Raw genomic sequence first — 15,287 nt, 5'->3', positions numbered from 1 at the left:
TGTGGCACGGACTGTCCGTCAAAATCTCTCTCTGTCCTACCTGCCACAGGCCGGCTGCTACAATTTCCTCCAATAGCCCACGAAGCTTCACTCCATCTCAGCTGATCGAGCTGCCAGTGAGGGGGCCTCTCCAGTTGTGTTAACCTCTCATCTCCTTCAGTTCCTCCACCAGAGGTGCGGATCCAATCCTGTTTCCTCTTTTCTTTTTCTTCCTTTTCTCTCTTTTGTCCTACCTGGTTCCGAGGATCTTTTCTTCTCCTTTTAGGTGTCTGAAGTGCTCTGCTAGTGCTCAGCAGGTGCTCTGTGTGAATCGTTCCACTTGTAGATGTATTCTTGATGTACTTGCGGGGAGAAGTGAACCCCAGGTCCTCCTATTCTGGCATCTTGACCTAAACTCTGCATGACTCTTCCAGAGTACAATTTTTAAGTGTACTCTTCTTAGAACTATTTTAAACCTATGTGTACCAAAACATAACTATTGGTAAACAGAGACAGTAGTTATTCCATAATGGAGACAAAATGATAGATTATTGTTAAATGTTCGTTTTAAATATTTTACATTTCTGAAAAAATAAATTCACTTTTTGATGCACTTACAAACATAAAAGAAAATTAAGACTATGGCTTTATTTTTAATTTGCCATATTATCAATCCCATTACCTTCTACCTTTTCTGCATTAGATTCCAAAGCCTATTGGGATGTATAAAGAATGAGCAGTTTCTTGTGAATTTTTATAGGATTAATCTATTATACTTCATCTAATATTTTAGTCATAGTACATTCAAGTGCTGACAATGCTTTTCTGTAAGAAATAAAATAAAATAAACTTACTAGTACTTAATTGATTTTGCAAAAATACTCAAAAAAGTAAAGAGGAGGACCAAAAACTTCACTGATATTTTATAATTATAAGTATATCTTTGTTATCTAATTTATCTCAAAAGCTTACAGATATCTCCAGCTCTGTAAATATAATAAATACTTATTCAATACAACTTAACATGTAATACTTCTTTAAAAGGACACGTTTACTTTCTTCATTCAGTGAGGGTCTATAATACACAACACTTTCTGGCAGTCACCAAAGAAATAATTCTTTCTCCATAAGTTTTTATTAATCAATTTATAACCTAATTAACTATTTAATTCCAATTGCAGGGAATGCTAATAAAAATTACAGGTTCTATGAGAGCTAGCAAAATGTTTGCTGAATTTAGGGATCAGGAAAGATATCCTCAAGATAGTGACTGACCTGAGTAATGAAAAGTGACTAAGAGGTCACTAGGTGAGTGAATAGTTGTTAAGTGCAGAGGAACATTTCAGACTGAGGGAGTAGGGGGCAAAGGCCCCACAGAAAGAAAAATGGCCAGTGTGGTCAAAGTTCACAGAGAAGTGGCTGTATAGGCCAGAAGGTGGAAGACTTGTTAGGCCTAGCTAGGAACTTGGTCTTCATATTAATGTAGAAGCTCCTGAAGGACTTAGAAAGAAAATGAACAAATTTACATTTTTAAAAGATCACCCTGGATCTGGTATAGAGAAAGGATTGAAGGAAGATATGGATGATTGCTGGGAGTTTCTTAAGTAGTCTAAGAAATATATGAATGGGTAGAGAAAACCCCTTTAACAACTGCAACAAAGAAGATTAAATATTTTGCAATAAGCTTAAAAAGAAATATGTGCTACCTCTATAAGGAAAACTTTAAAACATACCTGAAAGATGTAAAAGTATATTTGAACAAGTAAAGAGACATCCCCTCTTCCTGTATGAGACTATTCAACATTATAAAGATGTCAGTTCTCCCTTAATTAATTTATAAAATTAACTCAATCTTAATCAAAATATTAGCAGGCTTTTTTACAGTGTAGAAAATAATAATAAAGTTCATATGGAAAAACAAACATACAAGAAGAGGCAGGAAAACACTGAAAAAGAAAATCTATGAGAGGATATTAGCCCTGCCAGATAGAAAGCTATAAAGATATACTTCAAAGTAGCTGTAATTAAAATAGTGTGATACTGGCACATGAATAGATACAGAGAACAGAGGAACAGAATGGAAAACCCAGAAGTAGATTCAAATACATAAGGAAGCCTATTATATGATCACGGTAATCTGTGGGGCATCAATGAGGCAAAGATAGACTTTTTAATTAATGGTTGTAGAACAACTGGGTGGCCATTTGGAAAAAAATAAAATTTGACTAATATCGCACACCATATACCAGGATAAACTCCAAATAGATCAAGAATGTAAATATAAAAAATGAAAACAAGAACTAGAAGAACACTGGGATGAATTTCTCTTTATCCTCACAATAGGAAAATGCTTTCTATTTCACAAACTCTAGAGGAAATGAAAGAAAACATTGATAAATTTGACTATGTGAAAGTGAAAGTTTAAAAAAAGAAGCTAAGACAATAACATAAGCAATATCACAGACAATTTATTAACTGGGAGAAAACATTTGCAATGTGTAACACAAGAGCCAATATCCTTAATACATAAAGAACTCTTAAAACTGAAGAAAAAGGGATCAAAAACCCAATGGCAAAATAAGAAAAAGACCTAAGCAGACATTCACATACAGAGACAGAAAAAGCGTATTTGTTAAAAATATTACCAATGATACAAATGAAAAGACTGTAGGCCCACCACCACTGCTGCCTTACTGATATACTCTATTACCAAAGACGGCTTAGAGAAGATTAGCAAAGGTGTTAAGCCAGTGGAAATCAGAAGAGGTGTAATGTTAGCTATAGATGCTGTAATTGCTGAACTTAAGAAGCAGTCTAAACTTGTACCAACCCTTTAAGAAATTGCTGATTGCTAAGATTTCTGCAAACAAAGAAATTGGCAATATAATTTCCAATGCAGTGAAAGAGATTGGAATAAATGGTGTAGTCATGTTAAAGGATAGAAAACTCCTGAATGATGAGCTAGAAATTATTAAGTTGAGGTTTAAGTTTATATTTCTTCATATTTTGCATACATCAAAAGATCAGAAATGTGTATTTCAGATGCCTGTTTTCTATTGAATGAAAAGAAAGTGTCTAGTCCATTATACTGGCCCTTGAAATTGCCAATGTTCATTGTAGCCCTTGATAATAATTGTTGAAGATGTTGATGGAGAGGCTCTAAATACGCTCCTTTTGAATAGGCTAAAAGTTGGTCTTCAGATTGTAGCAGTCAAAGCTCCAGGTGTTTGTGACAATAGAAAAAACACCTGCTTGAAAACATGGGTATTGCTCCTGGTGGTTCAGTGTTCAGAGAAGAGAGAGTGACCCTAAATCATGATGATGATTATTTTCAGACTCATGACTTGGGAAAAGTTGGAGAGGTCATTATGACCAAAGATGAAGTTCTGCTCTTAGAAGGAAAAAGTTAACAGTCTCAAATTGAAAAACATATTTAAGAAATCAATGAACAGTCAGATATCATAACTAAAGAATATGAAAAGGAAAAACTGAGTGGACTCTGGCAAAATTTTCAGTAGAATAGCTGTGCTGAAGGTTAGTGAAACAAGTTATGCTGCAGTGAATGAAAAAAATTTACAGATGCCCTTGATGTTCCATGAGTTTCTGTTAAACAAAGCATTGTTCTGGGAGGGGGTTGTGTTCTGCTTTGCTACATTTCAGCCTTAGACTCACTAATTACAGCTAATGAAGATTTTTAAAAATGATATAGAAATTATTAAAAGAACACTCAAAATTCTTTTAGTGATCATTGTTAAGAATGTAGATGTTGAAAGATTATTGATAATTGAGAAAATTATGCTAAATTCCTCAGAAGTTGGTTATGATGCTATGCTTGGAGCTTTTGTGAATATGGTGGAGAAGGGAATTATTGATCCAACTAAGGTTGTAAGAACTTCTTTATTGGATGCTAAAGAAGAGAAAGATCCTGGAAATCAGTGGAATGGGTGGGATAGGGGGTGATAAGTTCTAATTCCTAGAACAGTGCTTCACCATTACTAATGAACTATGACAGGATGCTTGAGACAATGTTTCTCACCAATAATTTCCGAGAAGTCAGTTGAAGAAAATGAAGAAAAGGCTGTCTGATATTTAAGAAACTCACTATAATCCTCAATTACTAGTTTCAGTTGACAATATATAATGATTTTCATTGTCCATGCTTATAGATAATTTATTTTTTAATTTTAAATAAAAAGTCATTTGTACAATCATGAAAAAAAGGATATGTGAAAGAGTACCTATAGTATGCGATCCTTTATAAGAAAAAGAGGGCAATGAAAAAAACACATTTATCCACTAATCTCTTCAAAAGAAATATCAGAAAGATAAATCAGAAACTAATGAGATTGGTTACCAATATAAGGCGGGTAGGAATGGAAGTGAAAGAATGTAAAAGGAATGATACTTCTTTAAGTATACTTTTCTGTGTAGCACTGTCTTATAGGATGTACCCTCAAACAAAAATATAAGATAAAACCAGGATGTAGGGGGAGCCCAAAATGGAATACCAAAAATAATAATACTACAAAAATACCTAACTATGTTACAAATGAATGGCATAACCATAGCTGAAGGGGATAGAGAAAAAAATAATTCACTTAGTAATTTGCGGAAACATTTTGATTGTATGCCATACACAAATATATACTACTGTCGGCTTAAAAAATATTCACAACCTAAAAGTTGAGAGTTATGTTTTATTTGGTGGGAATTTTTAGGACTTCAAGCCTGGGAGGCAGCAGCTCAAGTAACCCTGAGAGAACTGCTTCAAGGAGGCAAGGAGGGAAGCCAGGTTATATATTATAAAAGTTTTACAACAAAGTGCAGGTAGTCTGAATGTCAAAAGATTATTGTTAATTAAAGAAAACTGGATATCTCAAGTTAAGGAATTTAGCGCTTTCCTATGTATGGGAAGATGCAAGAGTCTGGGCTCACTGAAATCATTCCTCATGATATGTACCTCAGCTACCTGGGGCCACAATCCTGTATTTTCACATCCTGAGTTTCCTCAGGGCTCACCAGCTCGCCGTTGGCAGTGGCTGCAATAGCTGATGACTGTGACATCCTTTGTTTACTGATATGGCAGTCAGTATTCCATTTATCAGCCACATTATTAAGCAAACATCAGTTAATTTATTTATTTGAAGATCATAAATATCAATATAGTGAATCATTGCTAAAGCAGACAGATTATTGTCAAAGTATACACAATACACCTCTGAACTGTGTAACTCAAATTTATTCACCTAATTTGGTTCAAAACAACATTCTAAAAATAAAATTATGAAGAGAAGAAAAATTATTCCTTCATGTGTTACAGCATACTTGTGTTTTAGTCTGTCCAAACTTTTTCTCATTATACAGAACTTGACTTATATAGATTTCATCTATACATTCCCTTTGGGGAAAAAAACTGAAAATGAACAAAATAGCAGCCACTCTTTGAAAATATCAATAAAATACTCTTCTTTAACTCGGAACACTATTTCTATGAGAGCAACTTTAAGAAGATATTACAAGGATGTTGATACAGGAAAGAGAGGTTATTTCATGAAATAAATATTAATTAAGCATGGTCCACACATTATAGGCAATTTTGTTGATATAACCTTTTTAAGATGTGGCATCAGTCCTTAAGGGTTTGGAACTATATAGGCCTTGAGGCTCAGTTCTATTCTGGCTCAGCAATTTACTAAAGCTGTACTATTGGACAAGTTTAAAACCTCTCTAAACTGCTGTTTCACCCTCGTAAAATGGGGATACCACAACACTTATTTTGAAAACTTGTGAGAATTAAATGTAAAATATTCTGAAAATAATTGGCTGGAAATAAATGTGTTTCTTTCCTTTACCCTTTATGACAGCAATTTTTGAGAAGATTCAGCTTTAAAATACATGGATGTTATAGGTTATAAATCATTATATATGTAAAGAATTGTTATTGTGAATAATTAGAAAAATGGCTTCAATTTACTCTTATTTATCAAGAAAGCCAATCTCACCAAATGAATACACATATTGGTCTGTGCATCTCTGTGGCCAACATCTCATACTAGGACACTGGAAAGTATTGGTGGATTTTTTCCCCTATAATAAAGAACTGGTGTATCTAATTCATGTTAAACTGTCCAAGAGATTTATATCTAGAATATCTGGATAGAAAAAGTAAAATCTTCAGATAACTAAGATAAACTAAAGGGAACTGAAAAGGTCTGTAGGCATATTTCTATTCATGCTATGTCAGCCATTTAATTCACTAAATTTTTTATCTTATTTGGAATGAGAAAATATCATAGAAATGGAAATGCAAACTTCCTCCCATAACATGAAGATTTCAAAGTCAATTCATATTTGCTTCTCAATAAAAAGATTATTTCAACACTTCAACCAATCCTATTTTTGTGCATAATTTAAAAATCACATTACTTGTACCCTTTACCATACTTAGTGAATCTTTTTCATGTAGTTTTTTTTTTTTTTTTTTTTTAACACTGAAAAAGCTTTGAGTGAATTACCTATGAATAAATCATTGCAGTCCAGATTTAAAAGTACATTTGACCTCAGGCCATTCCTCATAACTAGTGAATGCTCAAAAAATATGAAAACAGTGTTTAAAAAAGGCACTGGAAAAATGATTTCATAAACAGAAACCATATATTAAATTTAAATACAATTTAGAAAGGTAAATATTACTCAGTATTTTTTTGTATATGATGAGATGTTTAATTTCATGATGGAGATATAAAAATAGTGTTTATCATTAAAAATCTAAGCAAAACTCTTCTACTAAGTAACATGTTACTCTTGCAACATAGTACAGAAAAACATTCTGAATACATTTAATTGTGTACCTATGGACACATACTCAAAGGAAATTTATAAAATGAAATTATTTGTTAAAATGATAGGATTATGGGAACTTTCAAATTTTTCTCTAATGCTTTAATAAATTAAACCCATGCTTAATTTACAAAAACACCATCATGAATTATATATTCCAATTTTAAATGCAAGTGTTTTTTTTCTTTCATGAATGATCTGTGGGAACACAAGCTTTCAGTAAATTTTCAACTACCAGTTTCTATCTTGTATGAGAAGCTTTTAAAATTGGGTTTGTTGTCAAATTACTCAGGGAAAATAGTTCAGGAATTATTAATTAATATATGCTAATTAAGAGCATAAAATATTTTAAAGATGCACAAACGGAAATCAGAATGGAAATTTAAAGTAGCTTGTGACCATTAAAGTAACAAAAGGACAATTTAACAATTATTAGCAACTGACCCAGAGGACCAGTAGTAGGTACAGCTGTCAGGAAAACAATTAACTTGTGCAGTGGCAGGCTTTGGAACTTGTATGGTACTTAGTGAGCACAGCTATGTTAAGCTAATTTTCTTTGTTATAATGATAAAATAGAAACCACTAAACTTAGAAAGGCCTTTAGACAAAGTCTACATTATTTAGGTTTTACAAAATATTTTTTGAGCTTCTTTTATGTGAGAATTGTAGAAATTATATCTCAACTTCCAAATTCAAATTCACAGAAACATTATTTAGAGGCTACATTTGATAAACTAAAATTAAATATTTTTTGCTTTTTTAGGAATTGATGATCTCAATCTTATTTTTGTGATTTTTAAACTAAGAATTACAAAAAATAGTTGTGAAATACTTTAAATTCTAAAAAACAAAAAGAAATCAAATCAACACAATTGAGACAAAGTTATTGGTGCAACTTTTATATATAAGAAATTGTGCTGGAGAATATGTGTCACAAAATTAGACTGTGTTCAATTTCTTAACATTTTAATGATCTGATACCACTTCTACATAACCTTGTTGACATTTCCCTATAATAAATAATGGACAAGTCCCCATAGTTGAATAATGATATGTCACAAATTAACAATGCCCTCAATCAACAGTTGAGCCTGGTACCTAAATATTGTTAGACCTAAGACTAGTATAATCTATTATAAAATAACATCAGTTGTCTTTCAAAATGTAATTGGTTCATATTTAGTAAACCCATCTTAGTGGATGTATTTCCAAATAATTATTTTATTCAGATTCACCAGGAATCTCTATTGCTCAAACTAGACATGCCAATGCAGATATTTATTGAACTGCAATAATAACATCTGCTTTAGAATGTAATACAGTTATACTGCACAGAATGACTCTGTGATCTTAAGCAAGTTGGAACAGACCCAGAAATCTGTGTGTGTTTGTGTGTGTGTGTGCATGTTTGTGTGTATTCTGACTGTTTCAACAAGTGTCTTTGAAAGCCTTCTATTAATAAAGAGTCTAGATTAGGTTTGCTAATGTCCACAAAATGATAGCAGTCAAAGCATATGCTTTTCTGGTCTCAAATACAATGGATTCACCATCAACCAACAACTCAGAACTTGATGTCATCGAGGTCAGACTTGATGACAATCACAATCACAATTGATAGCTGTTCAATTCTTTTTTTTTTTAATCTGGCATACAGATATTATATCTTATGGAGAATTTCTAAGCAGTGTGTTGTCAAATAAGTATAAGACTGATTTTTGGATTGAGGCGGAAAAACATCAATTACTTGTTTACTATGTTTCACCTTGGCACCCTGCAGAGCTGCCAACCATGACAATCAAAAGGTGCTATAACTTACCATACTATTGCATCTATTCATTACATTTGTTGCAGGCATGTTGTTGAGCACGTTTTCTATTATATATCACTGTCTTCCCTATATGAAGTTCCATGTTTGAAACATGTTTTAGAATTTAACACTAGAGAAATCTTTCTTTCCATCCATGATCTGGCATGTTTTGTACCCACTGGAAGTAAGAATATGGAACTTTTTCTGTTTTGATGGCCAAGAAGCCTACAAACAGATGTTTCACTCTAATTAATAGTCAATAGATTAGTATAAGAAATCTGATCTGGAAGATACCATTTACATCAAGATAAAAGTAATAGGAAGGCTGCACAGAAGATAATGAATTTGAGCCAGGTCTGAGAATATGGAATATATTTGGATATTAGACAGGCATAAAGGACTCAATATAGCTCTGTTCTGGCTAGAATACAATAGGTTGCTATAACAAAAAGAAGACCCAAACATTTCAAGATCAAGAAAAGAGAAGTCGTAACTCAAAAGTGGGTTTTCAAGTTAACGGGAGAAGGACTTTCCTCTACTTGGTGTTTGGGGACCCAGGATCCTTTCATTTTGTGGTGTTGGCATCCTAAAAAGCCATCCCTTTCATCTGCCGTCAGCTAGCAGGAAAAATTACAAAGTACACATAAGAGGTGAAATGTGTCAAGCCTGAAAGTGGCTCATATCATTTCTACTCGATTTCCATTGGGAAAGACTTACCCGCTCAGCCACCAGTAACTGCAAGTGAGACCCAGAAATGTAGTGTAACTGAGTGCCAGGAAGAAGAAGTGAATAGATGCTAGTGGACTCTGCCACAAATATTAAAAATAATAAATTACATTTAAAATATAAATAGTCGGGCATAGTAACAAGCATAATTTTTTCTTAGACAATGTCTATAATTTCTCTGTAAATTTCTTAACCATTACAACTATTTCTTTTTCCATCTATGCAAAAATTTTAGCTATATTCTCAAAGGTTTTGGTTCTACAAAAAATCCTAGATTGACAGGACACCAGCCTATACTATAGCACATTTTATAGCTCTGATTAAATGTAGATTTCATTTAGAGCATAGAAGAAAGAACAGACTTCTGATTACATAAAAAAGTAAAATAATTTTCTTACTTCTACAGTCCAATTTGATAATATATACATTTCAAATGTTTTTCAGAGGTTTTATCACTGAACTCTCAACTACCTTAACTTTAATAATTTTTTAACATCTTTATTGGAGTATAATTGCTTTACAATGGTGTGTTAGTTTCTGCTCTATTACAAAGTGAATCAGCTATACGTATACATATATCACCATAACTCCTCCCTCTTGCGTCTCCGTCCCACCCTCCCTATCCCACCCCTCTAGGTGGTCACAAACCACCGAGCTGATCTCCGTGTGCTATGTGGCTGCTTCCCACTAGCTATCTATTTTACATTTGGTAGTGTATATACGTCCATGCCACTCTTTCACTTCAGCCCAGCCTAAACTTCACACTCCCCATGTCCTCAAATCCATTCTCTACGTCTGCGTCTTTATTCCTGTCCTGTCCCTAGGTTTCTCAGAAATATTTTTTTCTTAATTCCATATATATGTGCTAGCATACGGTATTTGTTTTTCTCTTTCTGACTTACTTCACTCTGTATGATAGTCTCTAGATCCATCCACCGCACTACAAATAACTCAATTTCTTTGTATGGCTGTGTAATATTCCATTGTATATATGTGCCACATCTTATATATCCATTCATCTGTTGCAGGACATGTAGGCTGCTTCCATGTCCTGGCTATTGTAAATAGAGCTGCAATGAACATTGTGGTGCATAACTCTTTTTGAATTATGGTTTCCTCAGGGTATATGCCCAGTAGTGGGATTGCTGGGTCATATGGTAGTTCTATTTTTAGTTTTTTAAGGAACCTCCATACTGTTCTCCATAGTGGCTGTATCAACTTACATTCCCAACAACAGTGCAAGAGGGTTCCCTTTTCTCAACACGCTCTCTAGCATTTATTGTTTGTACATTTTTTGATGATGGCCATTCTGAATGGTGTGAGCTGATACCTCATTGTAGTTTTGATTTGCATTTCTCTAATGATTAGTGATGTTGAGCATCCTTTCATTTGTTTGTTGGCAATCTGTACATCTTCTTTGGAGAAATGTCTATTTAGGTCTTCTGCCCATTTTTGGATTGGGTTGTTTGTTTTTTTGATATTGAGCTGCATGAGCTGCTTGTAAATTTTGGAGGTTAGCCCTTTGTCAGTTGCTTCAGTTGCAAATATTTTCTCCCATTCTGAGGGTTGTCTGTTCATCTTGTTTATGGTTTCCTTTGCTATGCAAAAGCTTTTAAGTTTCATTAGGTCCCATTTGTTTATTTTTGTTTTTATTTCCATTTCTGTCGGAGGTGGGTCAAAAAGGATCTTGCTGTGATTTATTTCATACAGTGTTCTGCCTATGTTTTCCTCTAAGAGTTTGATAGTGTCTGGCCTTACATTTACGTCTTTAATCCATTTTGACTTTATTTTTGTGTATGGTGTTAGGGAGTGTTCTAATTTCATACTTTTACATGTACCTGTCCAGTTTTCCCAGGACCACTTATTGAAGAGGCTGTCTTTTCTCCACTGTATAGGCTTGCCTCCTTTATCAAACATAAGGTGACCATATGTGCGTGGGTTTAACTCTGGGCTTTCTATCCTGTTCCATTGATCTATGTTTCTGTTTTTGTGCCAGTACCATACTGTCTTGATTACTGTAGCTTTGTAGTATAGTCTGAAGTCAGGGAGCATGATTCCTCCAGCTACATTTTTCGTTCTCAAGATTGCTTTGGCTATTCGGGGTCTTTTGTGTCTCCATACAAATTGTGAAATTTTTTGTTCTAGTTCTGTGAAAAATGTCGTTGGTAATTTGATAGGGATTGCATTGAATCTGTAGATTGCTTTGGGTAGTATAGTCATTTTCACAATGTTGATTCTTCCAATCCAAGAACATGGTATAACTCTCCATCTATTTGTATCATCTTTAATTTCTTTCATCAGTGTCTTATAATTTTCTGCATACAGGTCTTTTGTCTCCTTAGGTAGGTTTATTCCTAGATATTTTATTCTTTTTGTTGTAATGGTAAATGGGAGTGTCTTCTTAATTTCACTTTCAGATTTTTCATCATTACTGTATAGGAATGCCAGATATTTCTGTGCATTAACTTTGTATCCTGCTACTTTACCAAATTCATTGATTAGCTCTAGTAGTTTTCTGGTAGCAGCTTTAGGATTCTCTATGTATAGTATCATGCCATCTGCAAACAGTGACAGATTTAATTCTTCTTATCCGATTTGGATTCCTTTTATTTCTTTTTCTTCTCTGATTTCTGTGGCTAACACTTCCAAAACTATGTTGAATAATAGTGGTGAGAGTGGGCAACCTTGTCTTGTTCCTGATCTTATTGGAAATGGTTTCAGTTTTTCGCCATTGAGGATGATGTTGGCTGTGGGTTTGTCATATATAGCCTTTATTATGTTGAAGAAAGTTCCCTCTATGCCTACTTTCTGCAGGACTTTTATCATAAATGGGTGTTGAATTTTGTCGAAAGCTTTCTCTGCATCTATTGAGATGATCATACGGTTTTTCTCCTTCAATTTGTTAATATGGTGTATCACGTTGATTGATTTGTGTATATTGAAGAATCCTTGCATTCCTGGAATAAACCCCACTTGATCATGGTGTATGATTCTTTCAATATGCTGTCGGATTCTGTTTGATAGTATTTTGTTGAGGATTTTTGCATCTATGTTCATCAGTGATATTGGCCTGTAGTTTTCTTTCTTTGTGCCATCTTTGTCTGGTTTTGGTATCAGGGTGATGGTGGCCTTGTAGAATGAGTTGGGGAGTGTTCCTGCCTCTGCAATATTTTGGAAGAGTTTGAGAAGGCTAGGTGTTAGCTCTTCTCTAAATGTTTTATAGAATTCGCCTGTGAAGCCTTCTGGTCCTGAGCTTTTGTTTGTTGGAAGATTTTTAATCACAGTTTCAATTTCAGTGCTTGTGATTGGTCTGTTCATATTTTCTATTTCTTCCTGGTTCAGAGTCAGCAGGTTGTGCATTTCTAAGAATTTGTCCAGTTCTTCCAGGTTGTCCATTTTATTGGCATAAAGTTGCTTGTAGTAATCTCTCGTGCTCGTTTGTATTTCTGCAGTGTCAGTTGTTACTTCTCCTTTTTCATTTCTAATTCTATTGATTTGAGTCTTCTCCCTTTTTTTCTTGATGAGCCTGGCTAATGGTTTACCAATTTTGTTTATCTTCTCAAAGAACCAGCTTTTAGTTTCATTGGTTTTTGCTATTGTTTCCTTCATTTCTTTTTCATTTATTTCTGATCTGATCTTTATGATTTCTTTCCCTCTGCTAGCTTTCGGGGTTTTTTGTTCTTCTTTCTCTAATTGCTTTAGGTGCAAGTTTAGGTTCTTTATTTGAGATGTTTCCTGTTTCTTGAGGTAGGCTTGTAGTGCTATAAACTTCCCTCTTAGAACTGCTTTTACTGCATCCCATAGGTTTTGGGTCATCGTGTCTCCATTGTCATTTGTTTCTAGGTATTTTTTGATTTCCCCTTTGATTTCTTCAGTGATCACTTCGTTATTAAATAGTGTATTGTGTAGCCTCTATGTGTTTGTATTTTTTACAGATCTTTTCCTGTAATTGATATCTAGTCTCATAGTATTGTGGTCGGAAAAGATACTTGATATGATTTCAATTTTCTTAAATTTACCAAGGCTTGATTTGTGACCCAAGATATGGTCTATCCTGGAGAATGTTCCATGAGCAGTTGAGAAAAATGTGTATTCTGTTGTTTTTGGGTGGAATGTCCTATAAATATCAATTAAGTCCATCTTGTTTAATGTATCATTTAAAGCTTGTGTTTCCTTATTTACTTTCATTTTGGATGATCTGTCCATTGGTGAAAGTGAGGTGTTAAAGTCCCCTACTATGATTGTGTTACTGTCAATTTCCCCTTTTATGGCTGTTAGTGTTTTCCTTATGTATTGAGGTGCTCCTATGTTGGGTGTATAAATATTTACGATTGTTATATCTTCTTCTTGAATCAATCCCTTGATCATTATATAGTGTCCTTCTTTGTCTCTTGTAATAGTCTTTATTTGAAAGTATTTTTTCTGATATGAGAATTGCTACTCTAGCTTTCTTTTGATCTCCGTTTGCATGGAATATCTTTTTCCATCCCCTCACTTTCAGTCTGTATGTGTCCCTAGGTCTGAAGTGGGTCTCTTGTAGACACCTTATATATGGGTCTTGTTTTTATATCCATTCAGCCAGTCTGTGTCTTTTGGTGAGAGCAATTAATCCATTTACATTTAAGGTAATTATCGATATGTGTATACCTATTCCCATTTTCTTAAATGTTTTGGGTTCGTTATTGTAGGTGTTTTCCTTCTCTTGTGTTTCTTGCCTAGAGAATTTCCTATAGCATTTGTTGTAAAGCTGGTTTGGTGGTGCTGAACTCTCTCAGCTTTTGCTTGTCTGTAAAGGTTTTAATTTCTCCATCAAATCTGAATGAGATCCTTCCTGGCTAGAGTAATCTTGGTTGTAGGTGTTTCTCCTTCATCACTTTAAGTATATCCTGCCACTCCCTTCTGGCTTGCAGAGTTTCTGCTGAAAGATCAGCTGTTAACCTTATGGGGATTCCCTTGTGTGTTATTTGTTGTTTTTCCCTTGCTGCTTTTAATATGTTTTCTTTAAATTTAATTTTTGGTAGTTTGATTAATATGTATCTTGGCGTGTTTCTCCTTGGATTTATCCTGTATGGGACTCTCTGTGCTTCCAGGACTTGATTAACTATTTCCTTTCCCATATTAGGGAAGTTTTCGACTATAATCTCTTCAAATATCTTCTCAGTCCCTTTCTTTTTCTCTTCTTCTTCTGAGACCCCTATAATTTGAATGTTGGTGCGTTTAATTTTGTCCCAGAGGTCTCTGAGACTTTCCTCAGTTCTTTTCATTCTTTTTTCCTTATTCTGCTCTGCAGTAGTTACTTCCACTCTTTTATCTTCCAGGTCAACTTATCCGTTCTTCTCCTTCAGTCATTCTGCTATTGATCCCTTCCAGAGTATTTTTAATTTCATTTATTGTGTTTTTCATCGTTGCTTGGTTCCTCTTTAGTTCTTCTAGGTCCTTGTTATATGTTTCTTGCATTTTGTCTATTCTATTTCCAAGATTTTGGATCATCTTTACTATCATTATTCTGAATTATTTTTCTGGTAGACTACCTATTTCCTCTTCATTTGTTAGGTCTGATGTGTTTTTACCTTGCTCCTTCAACTGCTCTGTGTTTTTCTGTCTTCTCATTTTGCTTATCTTACTGTGTTTGTGGTCTCCTTTTTGCAGGCTGCAGGTTCGTAGTTCCTGTTGTTTTTGGTAACTGTCCGCAGTGGCTAAGGGTGGTTCAGTGGGTTGTGTAGGCTTCCTGGTGGAGGGGACTAGTGCCTGTGTTCTGGTGGATGAGGCTGGATCTTGTCTTTCTGGTGGGCAGGTCCATGTCTTGTGGTGTGTTTTGGGGTGTCTGTGGCCTTACTATGATTTTAGGCAGCCTCTCTGCTAATGGATGGGGCTGTGTTACTGTCTTGCTAGTTGTTTGGCATAGGGTGTCCAGCACTATAGCTTGCTGGTCGTT

At 34.4% G+C, this 15,287-nt stretch overlaps 1 protein-coding gene and 1 pseudogene across 3 annotated transcripts in view; both read left to right on the top strand.

Moving 5' to 3' along the window:
• Positions 1-15,287, top strand: part of GRIA4 (glutamate ionotropic receptor AMPA type subunit 4) — a 536,727-nt gene that overhangs the window by 111,602 nt on the left and 409,838 nt on the right. The gene's annotated exons all lie outside the window — the stretch shown is intronic.
• Positions 2,617-3,939, top strand: LOC132369497 (60 kDa heat shock protein, mitochondrial-like; annotated as a pseudogene).

This window comes from Balaenoptera ricei, chromosome 8 (genome assembly GCF_028023285.1).
Source record: "Balaenoptera ricei isolate mBalRic1 chromosome 8, mBalRic1.hap2, whole genome shotgun sequence".
Taxonomy (NCBI): domain Eukaryota; kingdom Metazoa; phylum Chordata; class Mammalia; order Artiodactyla; family Balaenopteridae; genus Balaenoptera; species Balaenoptera ricei.
This window is presented reverse-complemented; position numbering and strand designations above follow the sequence as displayed.